This window comes from Trachypithecus francoisi, unplaced genomic scaffold (genome assembly GCF_009764315.1).
Source record: "Trachypithecus francoisi isolate TF-2019V2 unplaced genomic scaffold, Tfra_2.0 Lachesis_group1, whole genome shotgun sequence".
NCBI lineage: Eukaryota > Metazoa > Chordata > Mammalia > Primates > Cercopithecidae > Trachypithecus > Trachypithecus francoisi.
Window position 1 is genome coordinate 109,423,645 of NW_022681454.1, and position 13,459 is coordinate 109,437,103.

The following is a 13,459-nucleotide window of genomic DNA, read 5'->3' on the forward strand; positions in this document are numbered from 1 at the left end:
CCAAGAGTTGGAGGTTGCGGTGAGCTGAGATTGTGTCATTGCACTCCAGCTTGGGCAACAAGAGCAAAATTCTGCCTTAAAAAATAAAAAAGTGTGTGTGTGTATATATATATATATAAAAAAGTGTGTGTGTGTGTGTGTATATACATATATACACACACACACACACACATACATGCATATAATATATATTATATATAGACATGCATATTATATATAATATATACATATTATATATAGACATAGATATATATACACATACATATTGTAAAACTTACCTTTTTAACTATTTTTTTTTTTTTTGAGACGGAGTCTCGCTCTGTCGCCCAGGCTGGAGTGCAGTGGCCCGATCTCAGCTCACTGCAAGCTCCACTTCCCGGGTTCCCGCCATTCTCCTGCCTCAGCCTCCAGAGTAGCTGGGACTACAGGCGCCTACCACCTCGCCCGGCTAGTTTTTTTTGTATTTTTAGTAGATACGGGGTTTCACTGTGTTAGCCAGGATGGTCTCGATCTCCTGACCTCGTGATCCGCCCGTCTCGGCCTCCCAAAGTGCTGGGATTACAGGCTTGAGCCACCGCGCCCGGCCCCTTTTTAACTATTAATTTTTTTTTTTTCAATTTAAATACAGATGGGTTCTCACCATGTTGTTCGGGCTGGTCTCGAACTTCTGGCCTCAAGCAATCCTCTCACTTTGGCCTTCCAAAGTGCTAAGGCTACAGGCATGAGCCACCACATCTGGCCACCTTTTTTTTTGTTTTCTTTTCTTTTTTAAAATAAAACTTTATTTCAAATAGGTCCAGTGGTATGTGTGATACAACAAAGGACTGTTGTAACAAGCAATTTCATTTCAAAACTGCATAGAAGTACAAATCTGAAAGTGTTTAACAATGATCAATGTCTGCTAAAATGTATATTAAATTGATCAACATACCATTTTTGACATAATTATATATCCTACTCTTTAAGTATAAGGAGTTAAATTTTCATCACAAAACATGAGGATCACCTGACAGTTTCTACAAAGGTAATGAGCTGTGAAATGTATTCCCTCATTTTGCTTTGAAAATGCATCCCCAGGTTACTAAGAGAAATTCTGACTTCACCCAACTGTGTTATTTAACTGTAATTCTGCACTTGTCATCTACTGTTGGCTTCACGGCTACTCCTCTTCCTATCTGATGGCAACAAATTAGATGCTAATGTTTCTTAACTCTTTGGCTAAGGGCAATTTTTTCTCCTACTTTTGTGCACACAGAATTAGTGAGAACTATTTTACCCAAATTATCTTTGACTGCACTCTTTTCTTCCTGTAGACAGAGATCCTGTGTTTACTATGAGAACTTCATTCATGGACAGCTTTTGCACTTTTTCTGCTTTTTTGCCTTCTTCTATACATACACCTAGAAGCTGTCTAAAAAGTAAATAGGACATTTCTGGTCCTGTGACGATCTTAGGTACAGTTCCAACTGTACCAAGCACCTGTCCTGCCATTCTGCCAACACTGGGTACATTTTTGTTCCAACTCCAATAAGACTCCCTGGAGCAGTGTGCTGAGGATCATTGTGTTCTGCAAAAAGTGTTACAAGTTTGGAAATGATTGTTTTACACAAGTTTTCCTTCACTATTTTTGGGAACAATACCAGGTCTGACTCCTGTCTCCTGGACCACCTTTAATACGCCTTTTAAAATACTGCCACCAGTTGTACTCCTAGGTGATATCATCAATATCACAGCCAGGTTTGTTAACATCAAAAGACCTAATAACAATAAGTTGGGGTTCTGAAGTAAAGTCTCTTGGAGGTACTGGAATATTCTTTTCTTTCCTTTTTTTTAAGATGGATTTTCGCTTTTGTTGCCCAGGCTGGAGTGCAATGGCACGATCTCAGTTCACCTCAACCTCCACGTCCTGGTTTCAAGCGATTCTCCTGCCTCAGCCTTCCGAGTAGCTGGGATTACAGGCATGTGCCACCATGCCCGACTAATTTTTTTTTTTTTTGCATTTTTAGTATAGATGGGGTTTCTCCATGTTGGTCAGGCTGGTCTCGAACTCCTGACCTCAGGTGATCTGCCCGCCTCAGCCTCCCCAAGTGTTGGGATTACAGGTGTGAGCCACTGCGCCTGGCTGGAATTTTCTTTACTGTGTACTCACGGACAACTTCAGGATTGTATTTCAGCTGAGCAGAAGTGAAAATAATAGGAGGCTCTTCTGCTACTCTACTTTATATTAATACAATTAAAGGATCTGTTCATACTGTTCTTTAGCCTGACTTTCTTTTACCAAATTAATTTTATTTTATAGAATGAAAGTATGTTTCAGCTTCATAGTATCTATGGCAGCCAGGTATTCAGAAAAGTCTGAGGTTGAGGACAAGATTCATTGCCAGCTATCAACAGAAGGGTCACATCCATCACTGCTGTACCATTCAACAAAGTAGCCATCAAAATATCATGGCCAGGACAGTCAACCAAGGAAACATGTCTGACTAGGTCAAAGTTTCCTTTGGTCCCTGGAATGTCTGTAGGAAGCTCATCAAGGTGTACTGCTTCCACAGCATCTGTAATATTCTGGCCGAGGAAACTTAAGTCATCAAGTTTATAAATCTTGGCATTTAGCTTAACCAAACTTGATAGTAATATTTCTTTACAGTTCATTTTTGAACCTGACAGTGTGAATGACAGAAATAGTTTTTACAATTATTGATTTTCTATGAGCAACATGATCAATTGTACCTATATTAGTTGTGACTCGTCTGCTTGATAACTTTGTGTAAAAGTAGAGTCCATTTGGTAACATCCTCATGCATCGCATGGTATCTTTAGTCCCACTGGTGTACCACAAGGGTGTGGTAGTGCCAGGACTGGCCATCTAACTTACTCAGGTTGGTACCATTGTCTTGGCTTGTCCATACCATGGACTGATGGTGCCTAGTGCCCTTGGCATGGATCTCATTTTAACCATTTTAAAGTGTACAGTTCAGTGGCATTAAGTAGATTCACAGTGTTGTGCAACCATAACCACTGTCTTCAGATCTTTTTTCATCTTGCAAAACTGAAATTCTATACCCATTAAAAAATAACTCCCTATCCCCCAGACCCTGGCAACCACCATTTGCTTTCTGTCTCTACAAGTTTGACTACTCTAGGTACCTCATATAAATGGAGTCATACCTTATTTGCCCTTTTGCGACTGGCTTATTTTGCTTAGTATAATGTATTCAAGATTCATCCACAAGGTAGCAGATGTTAGAATTTCCTTCCTTTGTAAAGCTGGATAACGTTCCATTGTATGTATATACCACATTTTGTTTTATTTGCCCATCGAAGGACACTTGTGTTGCTTCAATGGTTAAATGGCTATTGTGAATAATGCTGCTATGAACATGGGTACACACATACCTGTTCGAGTGCCTGCTTCCAGTTCTTTCTGATATGTGCCCATAAATGGAATGGCTGGATTATATCATAATTTCATTTTTAATTTCTGAGGAACCTCCATACTGTTTTCTAGGGTAGTGCAACATTTTATATTTCTACCAGCAGTTTACAAGAGTTCCAACTTTACATCTTCTCCAACACTTTTTCCTTTCTTTTAAAATTTTTATTCATTTATTTTTATTATTTTATTTTATTTTTTTTGAGATGAAGTCTCGCTCTGTCATCCAGGCTGGAGTGCACAATCTTGGCTCACTGCGACCTCCGCTTCCCGTGTTCAAGCAATTCTCCTGCCTCAGCCACTCTAGTAGCTGGGATTACAGGTGCACGCCACCATTTCTGGCTAACTTTTGTATTTTTAGTAGAGATGGGGTTTCACCTTTTTGGCCAGGCTGGTCTTATAACTCTTGGTCTCAGGTGATCTGCCCACTTCAGCCTCCCAAAGTGCTGGAATTACAGGAGTGAGCCACCGTGCCCTGCCTACATTTTGTTTTTTTAAATAATAAGTAATATGTGTAAAATAGTAGATTAATCCTTAATAACATGAATTCTGATGTACAATACATAACCTGTCTCAGTTCCTAGCCTAGGATTCACTCACATAGAAGGTTCTTGTTGAAAGAATGAACAAGAATCCACACACCACATGTACAATTAACTACCTACAGAAAATAAGCTAGGAAGCAGTATAACACAACTTATTCATCCATCCATTCATTGGGTCAATGAAATGGAGTATATGCCATGTACAACGTTAATTATTAGGAGTTCAAATTTCAGCAAAATTGGGAGTTAAGACAAATGTGGTTCCTTCTTTCCAAGAGCTCATATCCTGGCCTCTCTCGAGGGAGGAAGGCTGAATCAGCAGGATATGATAGGTCACTTAAAATATCCTTTCTTTTTTTTTGAGACGGAGTCTCGCTCTGTCACCCAGGCTGGAGTGCAGTGGCGCGATGTTAGCTCACTGCAACCTCCACCTCCCGGATTCAAGCAATTCTCCTCCTTCAGCCTCCCAAGTAGCTGGGATTACAGGCATGTGCCACCATGCCCTGCTAATTTTTTTTTTTTTTTCGTATTTTTAGTAGAGATGGGGTTTCACCATATTGGCTAGGCTGGTCTCAATCTCCTGATCTTGTGATCCACCCACCTCGACCTACCAAAGTGCTGGGATTGCAGGCGTGAGCTACCGTGCCTGGCCTAAAGTATCCTTTAAAAACACCTAACCCTTCCACTCTTTAGACTACATTTTTTCAACCCACATTATGATTAGCAATGTTACTGTATTCTAGTTTTGCCGACATGCATTTTCTTTTACAAATTAGTATATGTGCATAGTATATATACTAGTGTAGTGAGATATAGTACAGATCTAGCGTGTGTGTGTGTGTATGATATATTTATATCTCACAGGAATTTACTTCATATGATTCAGGCCCTCTGGAGTTCTGGGAGTGAAATAAGTCCTCATAGCTGTAAGGTATTCATTGCATGTAATGAATTAACTTCTCTCTGCATCTAGAATGGTACCAATTATTTGCTATCGTTGGGAGAATTGATAAATAGTCACTCAATTTTTTGTGCTCTGTGTTCAAATGAAGAACCCCTTTTGAGAAAGTCAGCCTCAGTGCTCCCCTCCCCTCCCCTCCCGTCCCCTCACCTCCCCTTTCTTTTTTTGAGATGGAGTTTCGCTCTTCTTCCCCAGGCTGGAGTGCAATGGCGCAATCTCGGCTCACTGCAACCTCCGCATCCTGGGTTCAAGCCTTTCTCCTGCCTCAGCCTCCCGAGTAGCTGGGATTACAGGCGCCCACCAACACAGCCAGCTAGTTTTTTGTTTTTTGAGATGGAGTCTCGTTCTGTAGCCCAGGCTAGAGAGCAGTGGCGCGATTTCTTGGCTCACTGCAAGCTCCGCCTCCCAGGTTGACGTCATTCTCCTGCCTCAGCCTCCCGAGTAGCTGAGACTACAAAGCCCGGCTAATTTTTAGTACTTTTAGTAGAAAGAAGTTTCACCGTGTTAGCCAGGATGGTCTCGATCTCCTGACCTCGTGATCCGCCTGCCTCGGCCTCCCAAAGTGCTGGGATTACAGGCGTGAGCCACCGCGCCCTGCCTTGTATTTTTAGTAGAGACGGGGTTTCACCATGTTGGCCAGGCTGGTCTCGCACTCCTGACCTCAGGAAATCCACCCACCCCGGCATTCCAAAGTGCTGGGATCACATACGGGAGCCACCGCGCCCAGCCGGCTTTTCATTTTCTTTCTTTTTTTTTTTTTTGAGGAGGAGTCTCGCTCTGTCGCCCAGGCTGGAGTGCAGTGGCCGGATCTCAGCTCACTGCAAGCTCCGCCTCCCGGATTTACGCCATTCTCCTGCCTCAGCCTCCCGAGTAGCTGGGACTACAGGCGCCCGCCACCTCGCCCGGCTAGTTTTTGTATTTTTTTAGTAGAGACGAGGTTTCACCGTGTCAGCCAGGATGGTCTCGATCTCCTGACCTCGTGATCCGCCCGTCTCGGCCTCCCAAAGTGCTGGGATTTCAGGCTTGAGCCACCGCGCCCGGCCTCATTTTCAAATGAAGTGATAAAATTGAGCTTCTGAACCTGCAAAGCTGAGAAACTATTCATCACACTATGGTAATGACAGAATTATGTAGGACACCAAGGTAGTCAGTTAACTCTGTAGTGACATTACTGCTTCTGCCTTCTGTGTGAATTCAGAATGAGTAGGGCAAACATTGGCAACTGAATCATAGTCTGATTTCCTTCCTGTAGAGGCGGGGAGAATGTGCTTATTTTTTGTGTGTGGGATTTATGTGTCTTAAATGCAAATTATTCCTCAATAGTCAACAAAACGCTGTAAAAATCATGCTATCATTTTGTTCATTATAGTGAAGCCATGCACTGAACTGCCTTCCTGAAGATAAGTGTATACGTAGTACCTTGCTCCTGAGGATCTGCATGACTCTTTCTACTTACTTAACAACTATTTATTGAGATCCTACCACGGCCTTATTACTGTGCTTGGTCCTGATAATACAAAGGTGAACTGATCCTGTGGTCTAGTGGTGGTGGGAGACAAGTGAACAGGCAATTATAATTGCTAAGTGTTAATAAATGACAGAGAAGGCACAGGATGCTGTGGTTACAGAAAAAGAGACCCCTAACTTAGGCTAAGGGGATTAGGGCAAGGCTTCCTGGAGTAGCTGATAACTAAGTTAAAACCTATGAATTGAATGGGAGTCAGCTAAGTAAAGAAAAAGAAAAGTCTTTCTTGGAAAAAACAGTACATAGAGAGTTCTAGCATGGGTAAGAATGCCAACTTAGGAAAATACAAAAAGATGAGTGTGGTTTGAGAAAAGATTGTGAGGGTGAGAGATGAAGCAGGGAGATAGCGGGAGCGCTCTCAACTAGGATGTTATAAATGCTCTGCAGCACTCTATTTTGAGAGCAATGAAGATCCATTAAAGTGCTTGAAGAAAGATGTATCATAATGAAATTTATGTCCTGGAACGATAACTCTAGCTGCAGTACATTCTCCTGCCTCAGCCTCCCGAGTAGCTGAGACTACAAAGCCCGGCTAATTTTTAGTACTTTTAGTAGAAAGAAGTTTCACCGTGTTAGCCAGGATGGTCTCGATCTCCTGACCTCGTGATCCGCCTGCCTCGGCCTCCCAAAGTGCTGGGATTACAGGCGTGAGCCACCGCGCCCGGCTAGTTTTTGTATTTTTTTTTTTTTTTTTTTGAGACGGAGTCTTGCTCTGTCGCCCGGGCTGGAGTGCAGTGGCCGGATCTCAGCTCACTGCAAGCTCCGCCTCCCGGGTTTACGCCATTCTCCTGCCTCAGCCTCCCGAGTAGCTGGGACTACAGGCGCCCGCCACCTCGCCCGGCTAGTTTTTTGTATTTTTTTAGTAGAGACGGGGTTTCACCGTGTTAGCCAGGGTGGTCTCAAACTCCTGACCTCGTGATCCGCCCGTCTCGGCCTCCCAAAGTGCTGGGATTACAGGCTTGAGCCACCGCGCCCGGCCTAGTTTTTGTATTTTTTTAGTAGAGACGAGGTTTCACCGTGTCAGAGTATGATTAAGGGGAGGGTGAGGTGAAGGTCTGGGAGACCATTCATGATTTTTTTTTGCAATAATTCAGTAATTAGAAAAATGTATAAATTTGTGTGATATTTTCCAGGATCTGGTGACTTTTGTTGTTACAGGATGTAGGGGAAAAGGGTCACTTCCTGGTTTCCAGCTTGGGCCACTAGGTGAGATGGAGAAACACGAGGAGTGGCAGGTTTCTTGAGGAAGATGACAAGTTCAATTTTAGGTGGTTTAGATTTGAGGTGTTTGTGTGACAACCGAGGAAGCTTTCAGGGTGAAAAGTTTAGAGGCAGATTGGAGGAAGCTGTTGTTCATATTTGAATTGCTGCTCTTCTTGCCAATCCTCTTTTAGGATGCCACTGTGGAATTAAGGATTTATGAATTAGAGATATTTCCTGTGGAATTGGATCCAAAAAGTACAAAAGGAAGGAGCATGCAGCTTGCTGCTTCTTGGGAGCATAATGGGCTGAGGGTGCACTGTTTTCTCATTTCCACCAGCAGCATAATGCTTGCTCCTTCCCACTGATTTCAATATATGTATTTATATTTTATATATGCAAATGTACATATTCACAGATAAAGCCCTTGATGTATCTGTTGATGTGCTTATCTCCAGGATTAGGTGGAGGAGAAGAGAATTATTACTTTATATAACCTTACATTGCTATGCTTTTTTTTGCACAAAGCAACTTACTTTTATGAAAAAAATTAAAATTATTAAGTAAATAATTGAGTAGAGATTTTGAGCAAATTGAGTTGAAAAAAATAATTGAAATGACAGGCAATGTAGGCTTTTTTTGAAGAGCAATGTAGACAGCATAGGAATTAAAAACAAAAACTAAAATGATATGCCTCAAACTATGTGGGACAATCTTCCTGCCCATGATTCCTCCTCAGGTGATATGTTAGGAATTGTGTGCAAATGATTTTTGTCACTCAGTTGCTACTTCTTATTTATTATCTTGTATTTTATTTGGTAACCCTATATGTCTAGCAAGCGTCCAACATTACATCTGTTATCAAGACTAATGTTGAACTGATACTCACAGGTAGGCTGCAGTGGTTATTTGTAGCCTGTCTGTTCTGATTAGTCTGATTACTGGCTATTGTTATAACTGCTGCTTTAGTGATTTATATTCTCTGACACCACTGATTTAGGAAGCCTGTCTTGACATCTGCCTCTTCTTTGATCTCCTTTCAAGTTGCTCCAGTATTCCCTGGAGAATATCTATCATAGTAGTAGATATGTAGTAGTAGTTATATAGCATCTATAGTAGCCTGAATAATGGTTCTCAAAGGTACCAGGTCCTAATTCCAGGAACCCTTAAATGTCACCTTACTTGGAAAAGGGTCTTCGCAAATGTGATTAAGGATCTTGAGGCCGGGCACAGTGGCTCACGCCTGTAATCCCAGCACTTTGGGAGGCCGAGGCGGGTGGATCCCCTGAGGTCGGGAGTTTGAGACCAGCCTGACCAACAAGGAGAAACCCCGTCTCTACTAAAAATACAAAATTAGCTGGGCCTGGTGGCACATGCCTATAATCCCAGCTACTGGGGAGGCTGAGGCAGGAGAATTGCTTGAACCTGGGAGGCGGAGGTTGCGGTGAGCCGAGATCGTGCCATTGCACTCCAGCCTGGGCAACGAGAGTGAAACTCTGCCTCAAAAACAAAAACAAACAAACAAAAAGATCTTGATATGGCAAGATTATACTGGATTATCCAGGTGGGCCCTAAAAGCCTACTTTATAGCAATAGGCAAGTGTCTTTATAGGAGGCAGGCAGAAGGGCAGTTTGACACAAGCACAGAAGAGAAGGCTAGGGGAAGGAGGAGTAGATCGAGATTTGAAAATGGAGGCCTTGAAGACTGGAGTAATGGATGCAGGCACAAGTCAAAGAATGTTGGCTGCCACCAGAAACTGGAAGAGGCAAGGAGCAGATTCTCCCTCTAGAGCTTCTGGAGGGAGCACAGTCCTGTCGACCTCTTGATCTCAACCCTGTGAAACTGATTTCAGAATTTCTACTTGCCGAACATACTTATACTAAAAAATATACTATTGTTTATCTAAATTCAAATTCAACAAGGCAGACCTCTTGTATTTTATTTGGTAACCCTATATAGAGACTATGTCTTAATCATCTCTGTATTGTTTAGCATGTTTCATCAGTGGAAGTTTGTTGAATAAATAAATAAAATGATAATTTTGCAAAGAGTTAAAAATATTTTTAATATTGAAATTTCCAAGTGGTATAATAGAGAGAGAATAGTATAATGAAGCCCCTTATAGCCAAAGAGTATAATAGAGAGAATAGCATAATGAAGCCCCTTATATACATTGTAGCTTTTATAATCATTGACGTATGACCAATCTCACAGTTTTTAAAACAATACTTTGTTCAAGAGAAGCAGCTCTGATGGGATGGTTGTTTGATTTTCTATTTATGGGCATATGTATAAGTGTATGAAGGGACAGGGCTATGGTGGCATTAGCACTGCATTTCAAGATGCTACCTCCTTCGACAAGAATTGAGGAAATCGAGAGTGATGAGCATTTGCATATAGATAACAAGAGAGCAAAACACAATGTAACTCATTGAGGGAGCTTGTTATAGAATGCCAGAAGATATCGAGGACATGGATGATATTTTCTAAATATAAACTGTAACATGTGAGGTGGGAGGATTGCTTGAAGCCAAGAATTCAAGACCGATATAGAGGACATGGATGATATTTTCCAAATATAAATGCAAATATAAATTGGAACATGTGAGGCAGGAGATTGCTTGAGGCCAGGAGTTCAAGACTCACCTGGGCAACACAGCATGACCCTGTCTCTACGAAAACAACAAACAAAAAAACTAGCCAGGCATGGTGGCACACACACCTATAATACTAGATACTCTGGAGGCCGAGGCAGGAGGATTGCTTGAGCCCAGAAGTTCAAGGCTGTCGTGAGCCATGATTGTGCCATGGCACTCTAGCCTGGCTGGTGAATTGTGACCCCTTCTCAAAAAAAAAAAAAAAAAACAGCAACCTGGACACAAAAATTGGTAGATGTAGTTTCTGGTAGTCTTGTTCTGCTGAAAACAAAGCATTTGATGAGACTCAACTAACTTTGCTGCCAATTTAGCCTCACAGAATGGTGAAGAACCAATCAGAACGGTTAATCAGAACTTTATTCTGAACACCTAGGAAGAATAGGTTGGAGATGTACAAGTGACTAGCACTGAGGAAGGGTGTGACCAGATCATCCCTGAATGCGAAGTAGCCATGGAAAGGAGGGCTGGGCTGAGTCAGAACACTGTTTGTAGGAAAATTAGTCCTCAAAAATTCAAATGAAAGACACGTATAATTGCAGCATGAGGATATTGAAAGACAAGCAGGTGCCAGAGAAATGGGAAATTCTTTAAAAAAATGAAAATTTACAACTAAGCTTCATACATTTTTATGAAGTGAGAGGAAATCAGAAGGTGTTTGCGGCAGTTGTTATGGGTTGCCTACCTATGTACCAGGTAACATGAACCAAAATGGGCCAGGCCAGCAAGTCAGTCAACAGATCGTTTTTGGTGCTCGCTATGCACCAGGCACCTGTCTAGGCACTGTCATAAATAAGCTAGACAAGGGTTCATTTCTTCAGGAGCCAATGTTCCAGGGGTGGTGTAAAACAACAAGGGTGTAGGGACTGTGACAAAGTAGATAGGCATGCAGAATTTCTTTTTTTTTTTTTTGAGACAAAGTCTAGCTCTGTCACCCAGGCTGGAGTGCAATGGCACGATCTCGGCTCGCTGCAACTCTGGGTTCAAGCGATTCTCCTGCCTCTGCCTCCTGAGTAGCTAGGATTATAGGCACGTGCCACCACTCCCAGCTAATTTTTGTATTTTTAGTAGAGATGGGGTTTCACCATGTTGGTCAGGCTGATCTCAAAGTCCTGACCTCATGATCCGCCTGCTTCAGCCTCCCAAAGTGCTAGGATTACAGGTGTGATCCACTGTGCCCGGCCACATGCAGATTTTTGTATCTTCATTTTTAAATTTTTAAACTTTTAATTATTGTGGGTACAAAATAGGTGTATATATTTATGGGGTGTATGTGATATTTTGATACAGGCATACAATGTGTAATAATCACATCAGAGTAACCAGGGTATTCATTACCTCAAGCATTCATCATTTCTTTGTGTTAGAAACATTCCAACATTCCTGTCTTTTAGTTATTTAAACATATACCATAAATTATTGTTGATTATAGTAATCCTATTGTGTTATCAAAACTAGATCTTATTTATTCTCTCTAAATATATTTTTGCACCCATTAACCATCCCCACATTTCCGCCCCTCACGCTATCCTTCCTAGCCTCTGGTAATGATCATTCTACTCTCCATTTAATTGTTTTAATTTTTACCTCCCACATATGAATGAGAACATGTGAAATTTGTCTTTTGTTCATTTCACTTAACATAATGTTCTCCAGTTCCATCCATGTTGTTGCAAATGACAGGATTTCGTTCTTCTTATGCTGGAATACTACTCCACTGTGTGTATATGTACTGCATTTTCTTTATCCATTCATCCACTGATGAATACTTAGGTTGATTCCAAATCTTGGCTATTGTGAACAGTGCTGTAATAAACATGGGAATGCAGATATCTCTTCAATGTACTGATTTCAGGCCAGGTGTGGTGCCCATGCCTGTAATCCCAGCACTTTGGGAGGCTGAGGAAGGATTGTTTGATCCCAGGAGTTTGAGACCTGCCTGGGAAACATGGCAAGACCCCGTCTCTACAAAAAATAAAAAAAATAGGCAGGCATGGTGGCGCATGTCTGTAGTCCCAGCTACCTGGGGAGGCTGAGGTGGGAGGTTTACTTGGGCCCAGGGAGGCTGAGGCTGCAGTGAGCCACGATGACGCCACTGTACTCCAGCCTAGGTGACAGAGTGAGACCTTGTTTCAAAAAAGAAAAAAATGGAAAAGTATATATACTGATTTCCTTTATTCTGGATGTGTACTTAGCAGTGAGGTTGCTGGGTCTTACGGCAGTTCCATTTTTAGTCTTTTGAGGAATCGTATTTTCTTTGTTTAAGAGTGTGCTGGGAGGCCAGGCGTGGTGGCTCACGCCTGTAATCCCAGCACTTTGGGAGGCTGAGGCGGGCGGATCACGAGGTCAGGAGATGGAGACCATCCTGGTTAACACGGTGAAACTCTGTCTCTACTAAAAATTCCAAAAATTAGCCAGGTGTGGCAGCGGGTGCCTGTAGTCTCAGCTACTCAGGAGGCTGAGGCAGGAGAATGGCGTGAACCTGGGAGGCGGAGCTTGCAGTGAGTGGAGATTACCCCACTGCACTCCAGCCTGGGTGACAGAGCGAGACTCCATCTCAAAAAAAGAAAAAAGAGTGTGCTGGGAAAACAAAAGGAGTCTTCAGGGGAATAATCTGAGTCTTGGGTGGCCCGTTTCTAACTGTCTTGTATCGGATAAAGCTGGTGTTTATTAGCATGGCTTCCAAGGCCCTGTCTGATGGAGCTCTCTTTTAACTACCTCTGCATCCTCATTTCCTGCTGCTCCATACATCTTAGTTAAGCAGTGTAGAACTGTTTCTAGTCTCTAGGCACACTGTGTTGTGCTGCAACTCTGTTCCTATCATTCTTTTGTAGGGGCCTTCCTGTCTCCTATCAGTGTTGCTATTAAAATACCTGAAACTCATTAAGTGTCAGTTGAATTGAACTGAATGAGACTTCGTATTGTTTTTAAGGAACTAAAAATCTGCTTGAGGAGACCAACATGTAAGCAGATACCATCACAGAAGTGCATTTAAGTCTCATAAAGAGTTCACAGTTTCAGGTTGTAAGGAAGAATATGGCAGAACAATGAGAATGCACAGAACAGTTACTATTCTTTGAGGAGAGCTGGAGAATGGCAAAGGTCTGGGTGATGGTGAATTTTATTCATGTTTTTAGAAA

The 13,459-nt window shown here is 42.1% G+C and overlaps 1 protein-coding gene and 1 pseudogene across 1 annotated transcript in view; one reads left to right on the top strand and one right to left on the bottom strand.

The window, feature by feature from the left end:
• Positions 1 to 13,459, top strand: part of ANK2 (ankyrin 2) — a 715,648-nt gene that overhangs the window by 110,329 nt on the left and 591,860 nt on the right. The window lies entirely within an intron of this gene.
• On the bottom strand, positions 1,113 to 2,804 carry LOC117086256 (annotated as a pseudogene).